The following is a 16,172-nucleotide window of genomic DNA, read 5'->3' as shown; positions in this document are numbered from 1 at the left end:
TTTATTTTCCATGACATTATGGAGGTGATTAACATTTTGACAAACAGATGCTTGCCATGTGTGCAAGAATGGTGGGTGTGTAAGAGAGGTGTAAGGGTGGTCAAACACTTTTTCCTTCCAAAAAGGGGATGGACAACTTTATGATTTTTGGTCTTCCATAACTCCGATATATGATCTACGATTTGAGCGATGATTACAGATTTGTAATCTACACGCCGAGCTCTTTCCATAGTTATGCTACTTGATATGGCTTTGTCTGCTAGAATTCAAATTTTATTTTGGGGGAAACTTACATTCAAATAAACTAGCCGTTTTGCCTATTTGAATGTTGTCCTTTCTTAGTACTAGAGGTTTGACTCCCTTAAACTATCAAATAAAGAGGCCCTCCTAGACCCCATTCTCTTCCTAATGAAGCTCGGTAGATGATATCTTTAAGGTTTCGTAAGATTACATCTACGATGTTAAAAAGACTTCAATTTTGTGGGGAATTTGGAGTGTGGGAATGGTCTCTTAAAGGACCACTTTAAAAAAAAAACAATTTGATGGGCACTGCTTTGAATCGTTGCCATGCAGGAGAGCCGCCTGAAGGGAGAGGGCCAGGGCCGTCAGGGATGGTTGCTAGAGGGTAGTTAGCCCAAGAGGGAGGGAGTCGAGGAGGGCTACCCTGTGTACCGTGTGTGCGTGTGTCTGTACGCCCATTGGGAGATGTCGAGGTAGGAAGGAGGGAGAGAGAGAGTGCGAGCCTAGGACGGGTCAAGTAGGGCTGCCCGGTGTAGAGAGAGAGAGAGAGAGAGAGAGAGAGAGAGAGAGAGAGAGAGAGAGAGAGAGAGAGAGAGAGAGAGAGAGAGAGAGAGAGAGTTACTGTTGTATGCAGAGCTAGTGGGAGGGAGAGGGAAGAGAGACTTTTTGAATTGTGCCGACATAGAGAGAGTGGAGATAGGTTGTCCAAGTGTGTCATCTAAAGAAGAGAGAGAGAGCATGGGAAGAGGGATCCGGGGTTGCCTGCTTGTGTGTGTGCAAGAAGAGGGAGAGAGAGATGCTAGCCTGAGAAGTGCCATAGGAAGAGAGAGAGAGAGAGAGAGAGAGAGAGAGAGAGAGAGAGAGAGAGAGAGAGAGAGAGAGAGAGAGAGAGAGAGAGAGAGAGAGTTCTCGTTCTCTGTGTCTGTGTGTGAGAATTGATAGAAAAAAGAGAGAGTAGATTGCCTGTAGTAGGCACATTGTGTGTGTTTGCGATACTATGTGTGAATGTGTTATGATTGGGATGTTGCATGTGTATGTTATGCTTTACAAAATGTGTACGTATTGTAAATAACAGAGAGAGAGAATGGTTATATGGGTAGCATAACGTGCCAAGAAGAAAGAGAAAGAACTGGTTGTAGGGGGCATAGTGATTGCATAGCATGACTGTTTGTATTTTATGTTAGTGTGTGTGCGTATGAGAGTTAGATAGAGAGAGAGAATCCTTTTGCATCAGTGGTGTTGATTGAGAGATTAAGAGAAAGAAAGAGCCATTGATTGTTGATTGCATAGTATGAGTGTGTATGCGTTATGTTAGCGAGTGTATATGGATTGTGTGAGTGTGTATGTGAGTATATGGGAGAGAGAGAAGTCGTATTCTGTAGCACAAATGAGAAGAAGAAAAAAAGAGAGAGAGTGTTAGTGAGAGAAGAATAGCGTGATAGTGAACAGAACAGATATTAGAGAGAGTGGGTGAGAGAGAAGTGAGTGAGCGAAGTGATCGTTAAAGCAGATAATTGAACAAAAACTAGTATGAGTGCACTGAAGTGAGTGAGCGAAGTGATCGTTAAAGCAGATAATTGAACAAAAACTAGTATGAGTGCACTGAAGTGAAGCTCTAGAGCGGTGAGATTGGGAAGATGACTCAATACAAGTCAGGCAAAACAATAATCAGGTCAATATTTTGAAATATAAATGCAAACATAAAATTACACAATAAACAATGAAATTTGAATATTAAGCATGAAATTTGGAGCACAAAAGGACTTGCATATATGTTTATGATTTTGCATTAGCACCACGAGTGTCTGCTAGAGATTTAAATTGAGAAAATAATGCATATTATAAGCATTGGGACTGGGGAGATTTGACAAGACTAGAACATTTGAATATTTAACTTATAAAATCTGATATATTTATTGTGTCAAGAGCAATTCTATGGGCAAGTGAGAGTGAATTTTGATTGTGAAAAATAAAAACATAATTTTTATTGATTGTTGAGTTCATATGTCAGTTGAAAAGTGCAATCCGGTGTCTATGGTTGTTGTGATAAAGAAGTGTTTTTGAAATGAGACATTTAATAGAAATATATATGTGATTATTGCTAGTGTGTATTAGAAAGAAATGTTTGAAAAAGTGGAGCTTGTAGGGCATTTTTATGTGTTTTCTAGTTGATTTTAGTAGATTTGAGAACGCACATTGGGTTTTAGAGTATAAAATTAGTATAATTGGACTATGTTAAAAAGTCTTGGAAGGCTTAGTCAGCTACAAACCGATTGACAGTCCTCTTGATCCCGACAAGAACACATAGCTTCATGATCCTTCCCCACAAATTGACTTGGAGCAGTGCAAGAATGTTGTTGGCTGCCACATATGGCTGACTTATTCCCAACCAGTAACCTATTTACACAATTTTTGTCCTCAATTCCTTCAACACTTGACCTCCTCAGGAGACATTGGCAATGTGCCCAGTGTACTTTGTGGTACATTAGCGACACCTTGGACCATGGTGTGTTCTATGGTCACTCAAAAGGTTGCACCCTACTTGGTTGGTGTGATTTAGATTGGGTAGGAAATCCAAACACCTGGTACTCTACTACAGGAGTAGTTTTCACACTCGGCTCTAGACCTCTTTCATGGAGCAGTAAGCGGCAACCCACAATTGCACTATCTTCTACAAAGACAGATTACAGAGCAGCTTGATATGCTACTTGTAAGGCCATATGGCTACAAAGATTACTGGGAGAGTTGTGTTTTCCCCAGACTTCTATGACATTGTCTGTTGTGTGACAATCAAAGTTGCATAGCTATTGCTAAGAACCCTATCTATCATGTTCAGACAAAGCACATTGAGGTGCAGTACCACTATGCTCGAGAGATATTCATTTTGAGTATGTCCCTATAGCAGACAATGCAACGGACATCGTCATGAAGGGTGTACCTCAGCGGACCTTAGCTTCTCACCTTTGACTCATCTTTTGCTATCTTAGTATCCGGTGCTGAGGAGGGGTGTTATAGTTACACCACCATTGCCTTTTGCCATTTTGTACGTCTAGTGATTGTCACAGTCTAGCCACCATCGCACATCACGTAGGTTGCATGTTGGGACAATTTATCGATCGGTCATTTCATGAGCCAAGCTGGGTGCACACATTTTTAGGCTTCGATGTTTTTTTCACCGGCTACACTTTTTTACCCTACCTCAACACAACATTCTATAAAAGCAATGTTTGGGGTCTTGTAGTCATTCATTGTATATCAAGAGTAGAGCACGTGTTTCAAGTGCTCTCTCTCTCTCTCTCTCTCTCTCTTTCACACACACACACACACACACACACACACACACACACACACACACACACACACACACACACACACACACACACACACACACACACACACACACACACACACACACACACACACACACACACACACACACACACACTTAAATGCAGTTATATCAGAAGTGGATACCACACACACACACCCTTAAATGGAGTTATATTAGAAGTGGATACCACACACACACACACACACACACACACACACACACACACACACACACACACACACACACACACACTTACATAGGATTTTTTGTTGGTGTGGATGACTTGCACACCTACTTAGAAATATATCTTTCCAGATAATTGTACCTTATCTCGAGCTTAAGGCCATTTTTCGGGGCACATTATCGGTTCATTTTTTTATTTTTTCCATAACATCCTCTAGCTATAATATGCTCATAGGAGTGGTGATGATATTTAATGATACCCATGTAACATATTGGAATTTTTCTCTTTCATGCCTTCCTCAAATAATGAGGTGAACGTGGCCAGGTGGCCTACGCTTATTAAACCTCCCGTTGAATCAATCTGCATATCGCGTCTCTCTGTCAACTCACTCACCACGTGAATGATCCTGTTGGGAAGTTGGATGGCTTACATAAGTTTATATACTTGGGAAAATTTATGAGGTTGTGCATGTTTACACCAACCCACACAGTATGAGCCCTCATAACTCCCCCTCTCAACTGCCTCGTTTGCCTCATAACTAAGCATGGGAATGTTTTCTTTGACTTTCAAGTGCGCATGGACGCCTTATTTTTTCACTCACCCGGCTCTGAGATTGCGCAAAAGAACCACTCAAAACACACACACACACACACACACACACACACACACACACACACACACACACACACACACACACACACACACACACACACACACACACACACACACACACACACACACACACACACACACACACACACACACATGGGGCACTTGTGTCATTGCTGGCTTGCCAGGGTGGTGCCTCACCCATATCCTTCGGACATTCTTGTTAATACTGCAACTTTGCATATTCAACACACCCCCTGCTCGCATGTTAAGGAGATCTTCTCGGTGTCCTTACTCCACTCCTGTATGCTTCTCTGCAAGCAATCTCGGAGATCTTCCATACTTGGCAGTCCATATGGAGAGGTATGGTCTTGGAGCTTACTACCTCTATACATCTTTCAACATAGGGATCTAATACCCACACACCCACACCTAAGTAAATTATTTTCCTTCATGGTGATTGATAAACTAAATGTTATGATCTAACTATATTGCAAAATAAGAAAAGAAAAAATGAACATGGGTAGTATGAATCTTGCTTTCAAACGTGGAAAGGAAATCTGAGTTTGTATATCGTCTCATATGGGATCAAATGCATAAACATAGAGGGGAAAGTGATGGGATACATGATTATTTTGGCAAACCATAAACCTCCTATGGAGGGGATTATTCAGAGATGAACTCAAGGGAGATCGAGTTCATTGAGCTCTTTTGAACTCTATCCCAATCTGCCGCAAAACGGTGTCCGAAATTGTTAGAATTGGTCGGTTTGTTTTACAAAATAATGTTTTTTGGAACAAAAGATACACACGTAGAATGTATTAAGTATTCTTTCATGGTGGTTGAGACATTGTGCTCAAGTTTCTGGCATGAAAAGGGGCATTGAATAACTAAGGAATAATGCAGATAAGTACATGATTATTTAAAGTTTTCTATTTAGTTTAAAAGCCGTAATCCTCTTGTGAGGGTCTCCAAAGAGATGGCAAAGACAATGGCTTTTTGACAAAGTTTTTGAAATACAAACAAGATGTTGTCCAATTTTTGTAAAGAAGCCTAGTTTTTGGCTTTGTTGATACATTAGACATGTGATAGCCCGTAGGGTAAGCTGTAAACTAATTCTGCAGGTGTGACATGGATTACAACTGGACCCACTTTTGACACTTGCAATACACACAAGTATAACGAGTTCTAACTGAATACTTTTGTATGGATGAAGGTAACAGCTGGATCCTTCTCCTTGTAGGTTTAGTGGAGGCTTATCCCAAGCAGTGGACGCATACAGATACAACAACAAGATGCCAATTTGTTATAATCAAAGATCGTATTGACTATCAGATGCAAAGTGTTGTATATGACAAAGAAATGACATATTCTACACATGAAATGTATACTCACCTTTATGATGTCTTGTTTTGATGTATTGTTTTTTAATGTATTTTTTAATGCAATTGTTTGGTTCAATTATGAGGGGATTTTCACACACACACACACACACACACACACACACACACACACACACACACACACACACACACACCCCAGAGAGAGAGAGAGAGAGAGTAATAACTATGGCTTAATTGAAAGATACTCATATTTAATGGCTTATTTGAGAGACAATTGCACTATGATGAGCTTGAGTTTTAATAAAGCATTTACAAATAACCATGTGGCTTATGACACAGCTACACATGCGTTTCCCAAACTACTAGCAACCCATAATGGCCTTCGATATTCGTATGTTGTGCCAAAGCTCCGGGGGAGGGGGGGGGGGGGGGTCACTTAATAATTATGTGACTATCACGTGAGTGCAGTAGAAGGCATTATTAAATTTTCTTTTTTCTCACATTTTTACATACAGAAGGGTACCGTGAAATGGAATTGAGAAAAAAATTCAGAGATTAAATAGAAAAACGATGTGTTTAATTTGTTGAAAATTCACATTTAAGGAGTATTAAAAATACTCCTTGAACACACGTGATATACACAATGTATAGTGAACCCCCCCCCCCCGAGTGCCAAAGCTTCTTCTCTCGTACGACACCTTCTGTTTGAATCCAAACACTCCTTCCTTCTCAAGTCGGAATTCAAGGCATGGTTGTGGCCCCTTTCAAGGCTCCTTTTTCTCCCCTCATGCACAATAGAAGCAACACTCCTTCCCTTGATGTAGTGCTAAAAGAAAAACAAGCCCTTGTCAATTAAGGCACAAAACCCACATGTCGGCCCCTTATAGCCTTGGCTATAACTGCAACCTTCTCCCTTGATAGTGCCTTGCCACCCTTTCACTTAATGCATCCGCACACCATCATTTTTTCATGGCCCTATCAGCTTAGCAACCATTCCTTATCAATTGCTCACAAATTTCCTTCTAGCACTTGGCCAACTCCCACATGTCTCCTACTTCTTATGTAGTCGATGGCCCTTCCCTTTCATACCCGGCACCTTAAATCCTTACAACAGTCCATATCTCCCTCCTCAGATCCTTTTCTTGGGCTTGTTGTGCCACCGCCCACTTGTATTTCTCGTGGCCCAGACCCATCGAGCCTTGCTCCCCTCTTGCAACCTTCAAAGCTCATGTCTCACTCGCTCATGGTCTACATCCAGTATCTATGCTGAGTCCTCACTGTCACTACCATGTGGTGCATGCCTATTGGCCCCCGTCCCTCGAGCCTTGACGGCTGAGAATGGTCCCTTGGTGACCATTTCTTGCAATCCTTGCTCCCCCATGGCTCTCACTCTCCGCCGATCGCCAAGGGGTCACATGGATTAGAGGAAATGATCACCAGAAAACCATTCCCTACCCCTTCATATGCAACTTTCATCCATGCTCCCTTGCCCTCATGTACAAAACTTCCTCTTTCTCTATCTATCTTTTGCATGATTTTCCCTCAATCCACGGCCCCTCCATTGATCCATCAAAGTCTAGGGTCGGGCCCGTCCATCTACTGTCCATTAAGTTGAGGAATTGTCTGTGATCCATCAAAGTCTAGGGTCGGGGCCGTCCATCTACTGTCCATTAAGTTGAGGAATTGTCTTTGAGCCATCCATCTACTATCCATTAAGTTGTGGAATTCTGTTGGATGCATGGCAACTCAGCAGCACAACAATTTGCAACCTGCAAAACCAATCATTGGTCCCCAATTCAACATCTATAATTTCCAACCTGGAGAACCAATCATTGGTCCCCAACTTAGCAACCATAATGTGACATAATGTCCACAATATCCTCTCCAGCATGTCCGTATGAACAGAGGTCGATGCTTTGCATCCCAACTATATTGTTTGGTTGCTTGTAATGCATGATGTATCAGCACAACAATGGCTCCCATTCCCCTTGACTTTGATGGTTGAGAATGGTCGTGCATAGACCATTCCTATAATCAAGGCTCCCAACCTCCCCTAATCACCCAGATTAGTGGGAATGGTCAGTGCACGACCATTCCCTACACCTTCCAACATTCATCTCTTGGACCCACTCTCCACCTGGGTGACCTACAACTTGTAGCATCCTCCTCCTCTTTATTAGTGCTCCCCAAGCACCTAATGCAGTACCCCTCCCGGCCTTCACCAACTTTTAGGTCGAGTCCTTCCCCATCATGTAGCCTTGCACTTCTTCCTTTTTAATGTGATTGTATGTCTCCTTTTTTATCGCATCATTTGATGGCCTCTTCTCACATTTTATCTTGTTCTCCTACTCACGGTGGGTTCCGACGCTCTCAGTCCCCTCCAAAGCCTTTATCTACATACAACTAGCGGATACCCTTGCACGCCATGCCTCCTCCACTCAATGCGGGAGGCCATGCATTCTCCGCAATTAGCAATGCTACAATAGTGCCTTCACCCCATGCATCTAGGAGCATCATTTATTTTTATTTAGTATCCATAACTCTAAGCTGATTCAATAGAAACACCTTTACTTAGTCCTGTTTCACACGTGTGAACTATCCACTCTCTTAGAATTCAAAAAATTCTTCTTCTCTTCCCCTTTGACTTCACCTTGTGTAAATCTACAACATGGTTTGGACTCCCAAGCCAAGGAAAACCTCACCCAGAATATAGCAAAACCACCATTTCTGCCACCAACTTGAATTGCAATTGCCCAATTAATGATTGATATACTTTTTCCATCTCACATAGCCAACAACGCGTATTCGAAAAAAATCGATATACTTTTTCCATCTCACATAGCCAACAAAGCGTATTTGACAAAAATCCTGTTGTGTGTCCTTTAGATCTATTTCTCACCGTGGAAGTGGAGTGACACAACATCCACCCCCTCTAAACCTACACAACATCGGTCTGTGCCAAGTTCTTTTATCTGTTGCATGATCTAGATTCATCATCTAGTAACTGCAGTACACAATTCTTGAGTCCATATTCATCGTATATATAACACATCCAATAGGTTGAAACCCTGTGCCAAGTTCTTTTATCTGTTGCATGATCTAGATTCATCATCTAGTAACTGCAGCACACAATTCTTGAGTCCATATTCATCGTATATATAACACATCCAATAGATTGAAACCCTCTTAAACCCCACCAAACTCCTAGCTAATTGTGTACGTGTCTTGACCATCAAGATTGATTTTGGAAGCTCTATCAAGATCAAGTATGCTCTAGTATGTCGTGCACACAAAATGGCCATCAAGTCCTCTCTTCTTATATGAATCCAAAAGATGAAGATATCTCAAATGTCCAAAGACATGGAATGAAAGCTAGCTATGTAAGCTACCTGCTGGCCATGGAAACCACAAAACCTGAAAAAAACTTCCCCGCATAGCAAAAAAACAAAAAACCACTGACACGCAACTTGCTACAAAAAGAAACTGCATTCCCTTGAAACTTCGATCTACGGATGAAAAATCCATAGGGGATCAAGGGAAAAACCCACCGCCCTATATATACCCATTGTTATATTAATATATTGTTCAATTTACAAAAATGGTTTGTAAGGAGCAACATCACTCTTGTTACATACAATGATAGCCTTAATGAGTCAATCAAACGATCTGATTAACTCTTTAAATACTGCACAGAATTCTTTGGATCATCTTTGGCTTCCATAAATGTATACTATCTATGAGATACTTCACTTTGTCTTTGAGTTGTGTATAATCTGTCAATATCATAAAATCAAAGAGCACAAGATAGAAATGATTTCAATGTTAGAGAAATACATGGATATAATGTCTTTGGAGACGATTTGAAGCACTTCAACACACAAAATATATTAAATGAAGATTAAACCCATGTATAAATTATACAATCAAAATTAAACCCATGTATAAATCAAGCCAATATAAAAATTTAACAATGGGGATCTCTTATTTGTATGAACTCTATTCAATGTTATATTAAATAACAAATAATAAATTATCATTAAACAATAACATACGAATAATCATGGAATAACACAATGGAAAATAGTCATGTTAGTCATAATAAATGATAATAAATCATCACAAAATAACATTACAACATCATGAAACCACCCATGAAATAATAAATATATCGAACACAATATATCATGAAACAATGCGATGATATCATGCAACAAACATATAAATCATTGTGAATAGTATCATGATCAAATGACAAAACTTTATAGAGCAATAATTGTTTTAGTCATAAAAAATTATCATTGAACAATATCATGGCATCATAAAATAGTTGGATAGAACAAAATTCCTGACATCATTATAACTAATGAATCATCATAAATAACACCATAGCATTAGAGAAAAAAACACCATGAAATACAAGTTTTCTCGATCATAAATGAATCATTGTGGAATATCTTCATGGAAGAAAGAAATTCTATGAAGAAATAGATATCTCAAATATAGAAAAGTATCATGAGACAATCATCTCAATCATTATAAATCAACAAGATAGTAAACCAATATCATGATCTCATGAAACAATCATTTCAATCATTACAAATAAACATGGCATAATAAAACAAAGACATAGAATAATAACTATTTCAATCATAACAAAGTATCGTGAAAAAGCACCATGGAATCACTCTTTAAATCATAACTAATGTACATCATGAAATGATGCCAAGACATTATGCAATAAACATTTCAATCATTGTGAATCAATGTGATATAGTATCATGGAATAATGAAAAAATTCTATAAAGCAATGATTCTTTCAATCATAACAAACCATCATGGATATACATCATTATATCATGGAACAACTCCATGGAGTATAACCATCTCATTAACAAACAGTCGATACAAAAAACTTATAATCAAAAGGTAAATTTTTTAATCATCATGGAAACACATCATGGCATCATGGAACAATTCCATGAAATAATAACCATTTTCGTAACACGCAATCATGAAAACATATCATAAAGCAGCTTTATAAATAAATAACCATCTCAGTAGCAAATGATAAGAACGGATGACTTTCAATCGTCATAGAAATACATCATGAAATAACTCCATGAAAGAAAAACCATTTCAAAGACAAACGATCAGTACGAACAATTTGTAATCACCATGGAAATGCATCATGACATCATGAAACAACTCCATGAAATAATAATTATCTCAATAATGAGTAATCAATATAAATGACTTTCAATCATGAGAACATATCATAAAATCATGCAAGAACTCTATAAAAGAATAATCATCTTAGTGAAGAATGATCACTAATCATCATGGAAATGCATCATGATATCATGGAATAACTCCATGGAGCAATAATCATCCAATGAAAAATGATCAATACGAACGATTTTTGATCATCATGAAAGCGTATAATAACATCATTAAATAACAGCAATAATCATATATGTAATCAACGATCAATATGAACATAGCACTAATCAAGAGGATGATAACAACCATAACACCAATGACGACGAGGGTTCAATAAGAGGATAACGACCATAGCACCAACCAAGAGAGTCATAAAAACCATAGCATCAATGACAATGAGGGTGCAAGAAGACGATACCAACCATAACACCAATGATGATGAGGGTGCAATAAGACAATAACAATCATAGCATCAATGATGACGAGGGTACAATAAGATGATAAGAATCATAGTACCAATGATGACTAGGGTCAATAAGACGATAACAATCATAGAACCAATGATGACGAGGGTGCAATAAGATGATAGCACCAATGATAATGAAGGTGCAATAAGACAATAACAACCATAAAATAATAAATTATCAAGTATAAAGGTCAAACTTCAAGTCATCATGAAAATACATCATGGGATCATGGAATAAACAAATCCATGGAATAATAAAAATATCAATAAAATGAATGATCAGTATAAATGACTTCCATACATAAAATATATTTTATGGTATCATAGAATAACTTCATGGATGAATCATTGTCTCAATAAAATAAAGCATAAATACGAACGACTTCTAATCACATAAAAATGCATCACGGCATCATGGAACAACTTCATAAAATGATAATCATCTCAATAATGAATAATCAGTATGAATAACTTTTAATCATAAAAGTGCATCATGGCATCATGAAACAACTCCATGAAAAAATAATTATCTTAATCATCTCAATGAAAAACGCTCTATACAAAATATTTATAATCACCATGAAAATGTATCATGACATCATGAAACAACTCTATAAAGAAATAATCATCTCAATAACAAACGATCCATACAAACGACTTGTAATCACTATGAAAACGTGTCATGATATCATGATATACTCTCTAATTACAATCTCAATAATAAACGACCATAAAATATTATCATAAATAAATAAAAAGCTACACTCTCATGTGCACGTGTGAATTTATTTGAATTTCTATGTGAGGTTGATGTGCAAACTATGTGCATGAGTGCCAAGGAGAGAGCCATGGAATCGAAGTAGATAGTTAAGTTGTAGCTACCCGACAAAAAAAAGGTGTATAGAAGCTTGTCTTGGCCAATGAAACACCCCGCTAACCAACGAACCTCGAGAATCGTCGTCGCTTCCCTCAATTTGAAAAATGCATGTACGGTGCAGTAGATCGATTCCCTGCGTACAAAAATTTGAATTGCAATGAGAACATAATGGATGTCATCCTTCACATGATACCATAAAACTTCATACCCTACCATAAAACCAAAGCCATAAGTAAAGATATAAATGAAGAGTTATTTGGGCAAATTACCCAAGTTGTGTGGGTACTTGCTATGCTTGTTCAGAAGGATCCAATCCGTTGGAGCTTCTGGTGTTTCACACGTACCAGCAATCAAACTTGCCAAGGTGGACGAAAGGCTGGTGCTGTTTAATTACGGTAGGGTGTGCACAACTTGGCTTAATGAGCAGTTGTGTGTGCGCATGAGCTGCTAATTAGTGATTAATGCAGTGAGCTGCTTAACATTGAGTTGTGTGCGCTACTGATTACAAAGAGTGGCGCTTGATCAAATGAAGCTGTGTTAGGTGTCGGTTGAGCACGTTCAACTCCCCATGGGCATCTTGCATGCAGTGGACGAGGTGCAATATGGTGCAGATTAGCTGAATACTAGAGACTAGTTGCAAGCGCAACTGAAGAACAGAGCGTAGCAAGTAACGTCAAGTTCAAGCTAGGCTTGGAGAGAAGGTATTGCCGGACTTGAATATACACTCTTATTTGGATATTTCACCTAAATAGTCAGTTTGCATGCCAAACATCAAGGTTCCTAGGTAGGTACTATAGTCACACCTCGGCTAGGGTTCGTATAATCCTGCCTACTTAATGTTGAGAACACCATATTAGAGAGTTTAAGACTTTAGAGCCAATTTGGGAATCACCAATATCTGAAAGATTTGGCCATGTGAAAATATCTCAAACTATTTTTAAGACCAAAGCCTTCCATAAGGTAGTACTTGAAAAGATCATGCTCTAAAAAATTTGGCTAAGATTTGACCATGTGGTCAACTATTAAGCTCTTGTTAAAAGTGGGAATTGATAATTCTTAAATTCACTAATATGGTATTTGAGAGAAACCTCTAAACTTTTGAAATCGCTCCAAGGTGAGATGTGCTACAAAATTGAGACAAATATCCCGCCATATGTAGAATTTTCCAAGTCAAAGGTACACTAACATTAACTTATCCTATTATGCATGGGTGTTTGTGCATATGCAAGCTCACGTGTATTTCACATGCTCGTGTGTGCGTGCATGTGTGTGTGTGCGTGTGTGTGTGTGTGTGTGTGCTCGTGTGTGTGTGTGCGTGCGTGTGTGTGTGTGTGTGTGTGAGAGAGAGAGAGAGAGAGAGAGAGAGAGAGAGAGAGAGAGAGAGAGAGAGAGAAATCATGATTTTGGTTGATGTGTCACCCCAAATTTGTGAACTGTCATCATGGTGGTTACTATACAATACTCTGATCCTGCAAGATAAAGACCACTTGAAATTCCACACTTGCTAAAGGGTGGACAATGATTATAGTATATGGATTATATGTAAGCATGTAGGTGCTTGACCAATTTAGGAGCTGAGAGCCCCGACCCATCCCTTTGGATTGGGTGGATCAAGCTAGTAATAATGTAACTTGTATTAGAGAGCAGGCAATCCAATTCTTAGGGTATGAATACCCATATCCTAACAAAAACCATTTGATTGAAATCAGGATAAATTGGAGTAGCTACATTATTATCTAATATATTATCTAATTTTAATTGTTAATTATAGCACTAGTCTGACCAAAGACTAGTAGGGAAAAGTGGTGTGTGTTTAAGTATGAAAATCCCCCGGGGGATTCACCATGGAAAGCTTACCGCACCATGTAAGTGCAGAGGAGGGGTTTTTTTTTAAAAGTTACACAAGCGTATAAGATAGGGGTATGTCTTGAATAATATATCTCCCAAGTTTAAAAATAAGGGAGGGGGGTATCATATTTAATGGGGGGGGGGGGGGGGGGGGGGGGGGGGGGAGTAACGTGACCCAAGTGAATTTTTTGTAAGGATTGGTCACCGATTTGCACTAGAACTTGGATGGATTTAGGGGAAGTTTTTTTATCAAGTCACACATCAAATTTTGCATCAAGCCGGTCATAGATAAGGGCTGGTTTGGAGACGGTCAAGGGTTGATTTACATCAACTTTGGATAGGTCAGAATTAAACGAGTAGCTAAAGTGCAGAATGATTGGGCACATAGTTTGAAAGTCAAACTAAAACACATTGAGGGTACATCTAGCTATCAATAGAAGCGGTTTCCTAGTACATTGGCAGTCACTATGCTACACACTCTTTGACTAGTTTTACTAAGTTAGATCATGTGAGACCTAAATTTTATATGTAAGATAGGGGTATAATAATTTTCTTCATTGATTGTCGTATAAGTGTACAAAGGGGGGTCACATTCCCTAATATGAGTCGTATATAGGGGTTTTATCAAAGTTGTCCGCTTACAGGTGGCGTCCCGTTTTTTATGTAGAGTGAATCCCCCGGGGAAAATCCCCTCATAATTGAACCATACCTAAACATTTGTATTAAGTAATATATTAACTAACAATATTTCAAAACAAGATGTCATAAAACTCAATTAACATTTCATATGCACCTATACAACATTCTATATTTAATGGATAATACAATCATTTAGGATAAAAACTTGATCTTTTTACAAATTGATATCTTAATGTTGTATCTTTGTGTGTCCACCCTTTTTGGGATGAGCTTCCACTACATCTACATGGAGAAGGATCCAGCTATTACCTACATCCATACAAAAACATTTAGTTAGAATTGGCTATGTTTGTGCATGTTGCAGGTGTCGACACTGGATCCAGTTGTTATCCATGTCACACTTGTAGACCTAGTTTATAGCTTACCCTAAGGATAGACCATTTAGTTGAATTTTTAAATAAAATAAACTCTATTTGAAGGATCATATTCGTGTTAAGTTTCCCCAAAGAAAAGATGCTAGTGTCTACTACCAAGTTTTATACAAACATCTATATATATTTTTGTGTTAAAGATGAATATAGACAACCTGACCAAAAACCGGGCAGCAACTTCTTTGTAATTTGATGAAAAAAACATTCAATTAATGCCATCCCTCAACGAGACCCTCCATGAGAGGTTTATAAATTTATTAACAAAATCAAACCATTATTTCATGTATCCAAACTAGCAATACATTGCACTCTACTGGCTCAGATACACATCTTATTGTGTTTCTTTTTCAAAAAGGGTTCCAAAGATCCAACTAGCGTATCCCAATTCACCGATCCAAGCATTTAAGTAAGACCAAAACTTGATCTTTTCCAGGACTAAAATAGTATCATTAAAAAATCCCCATCTTGATGTGTATTTCAACTATACACTAAAAACAAATGCGGGCCTTATTTTACCTGTACTAGGAGCAACCCTTTTCCAGTTCACATACCTAAATGTACCATGTTATGAGATGTTTATTATATCAACAAATCACCTATATTCTATTCACTCACATTTCGAAGTCTATTAATTCTGAAATTTGTAAAGTACATTAAGCATAACTAAAAAATCGGACTGAGTCATGTTGTACTTTAGTCAATGTTTCAAAAACAACCGTATATGCCATCTCTAACTGAGACCCTCCAAAGGAGGTTTGAGGCTTCCATAACATAGAGCATAACTACTCCAAGTCTCAAACTTGGAGTTTGACCAAATATTGACAGAGTTTTGTTTGTATTTTGGGAAAATTTTCAAAAGAAAATATATGTCATCCCATCAAGAAACCCTACACAGTAGGTTTGAGGCTACGATAACACGCTAGAAACTATCATGTGTATCAACATGCATCATACTCCAACAAGATTCATCCGCAGTATCATCCA

Source organism: Adiantum capillus-veneris, chromosome 4 (assembly GCF_014529385.1).
Source record: "Adiantum capillus-veneris isolate H3 chromosome 4, ASM1452938v2, whole genome shotgun sequence".
Lineage (NCBI taxonomy): Eukaryota > Viridiplantae > Streptophyta > Polypodiopsida > Polypodiales > Pteridaceae > Adiantum > Adiantum capillus-veneris.
The sequence above is the reverse complement of the archived record's forward strand: the minus strand, read 5'-3'. Positions refer to the sequence as shown.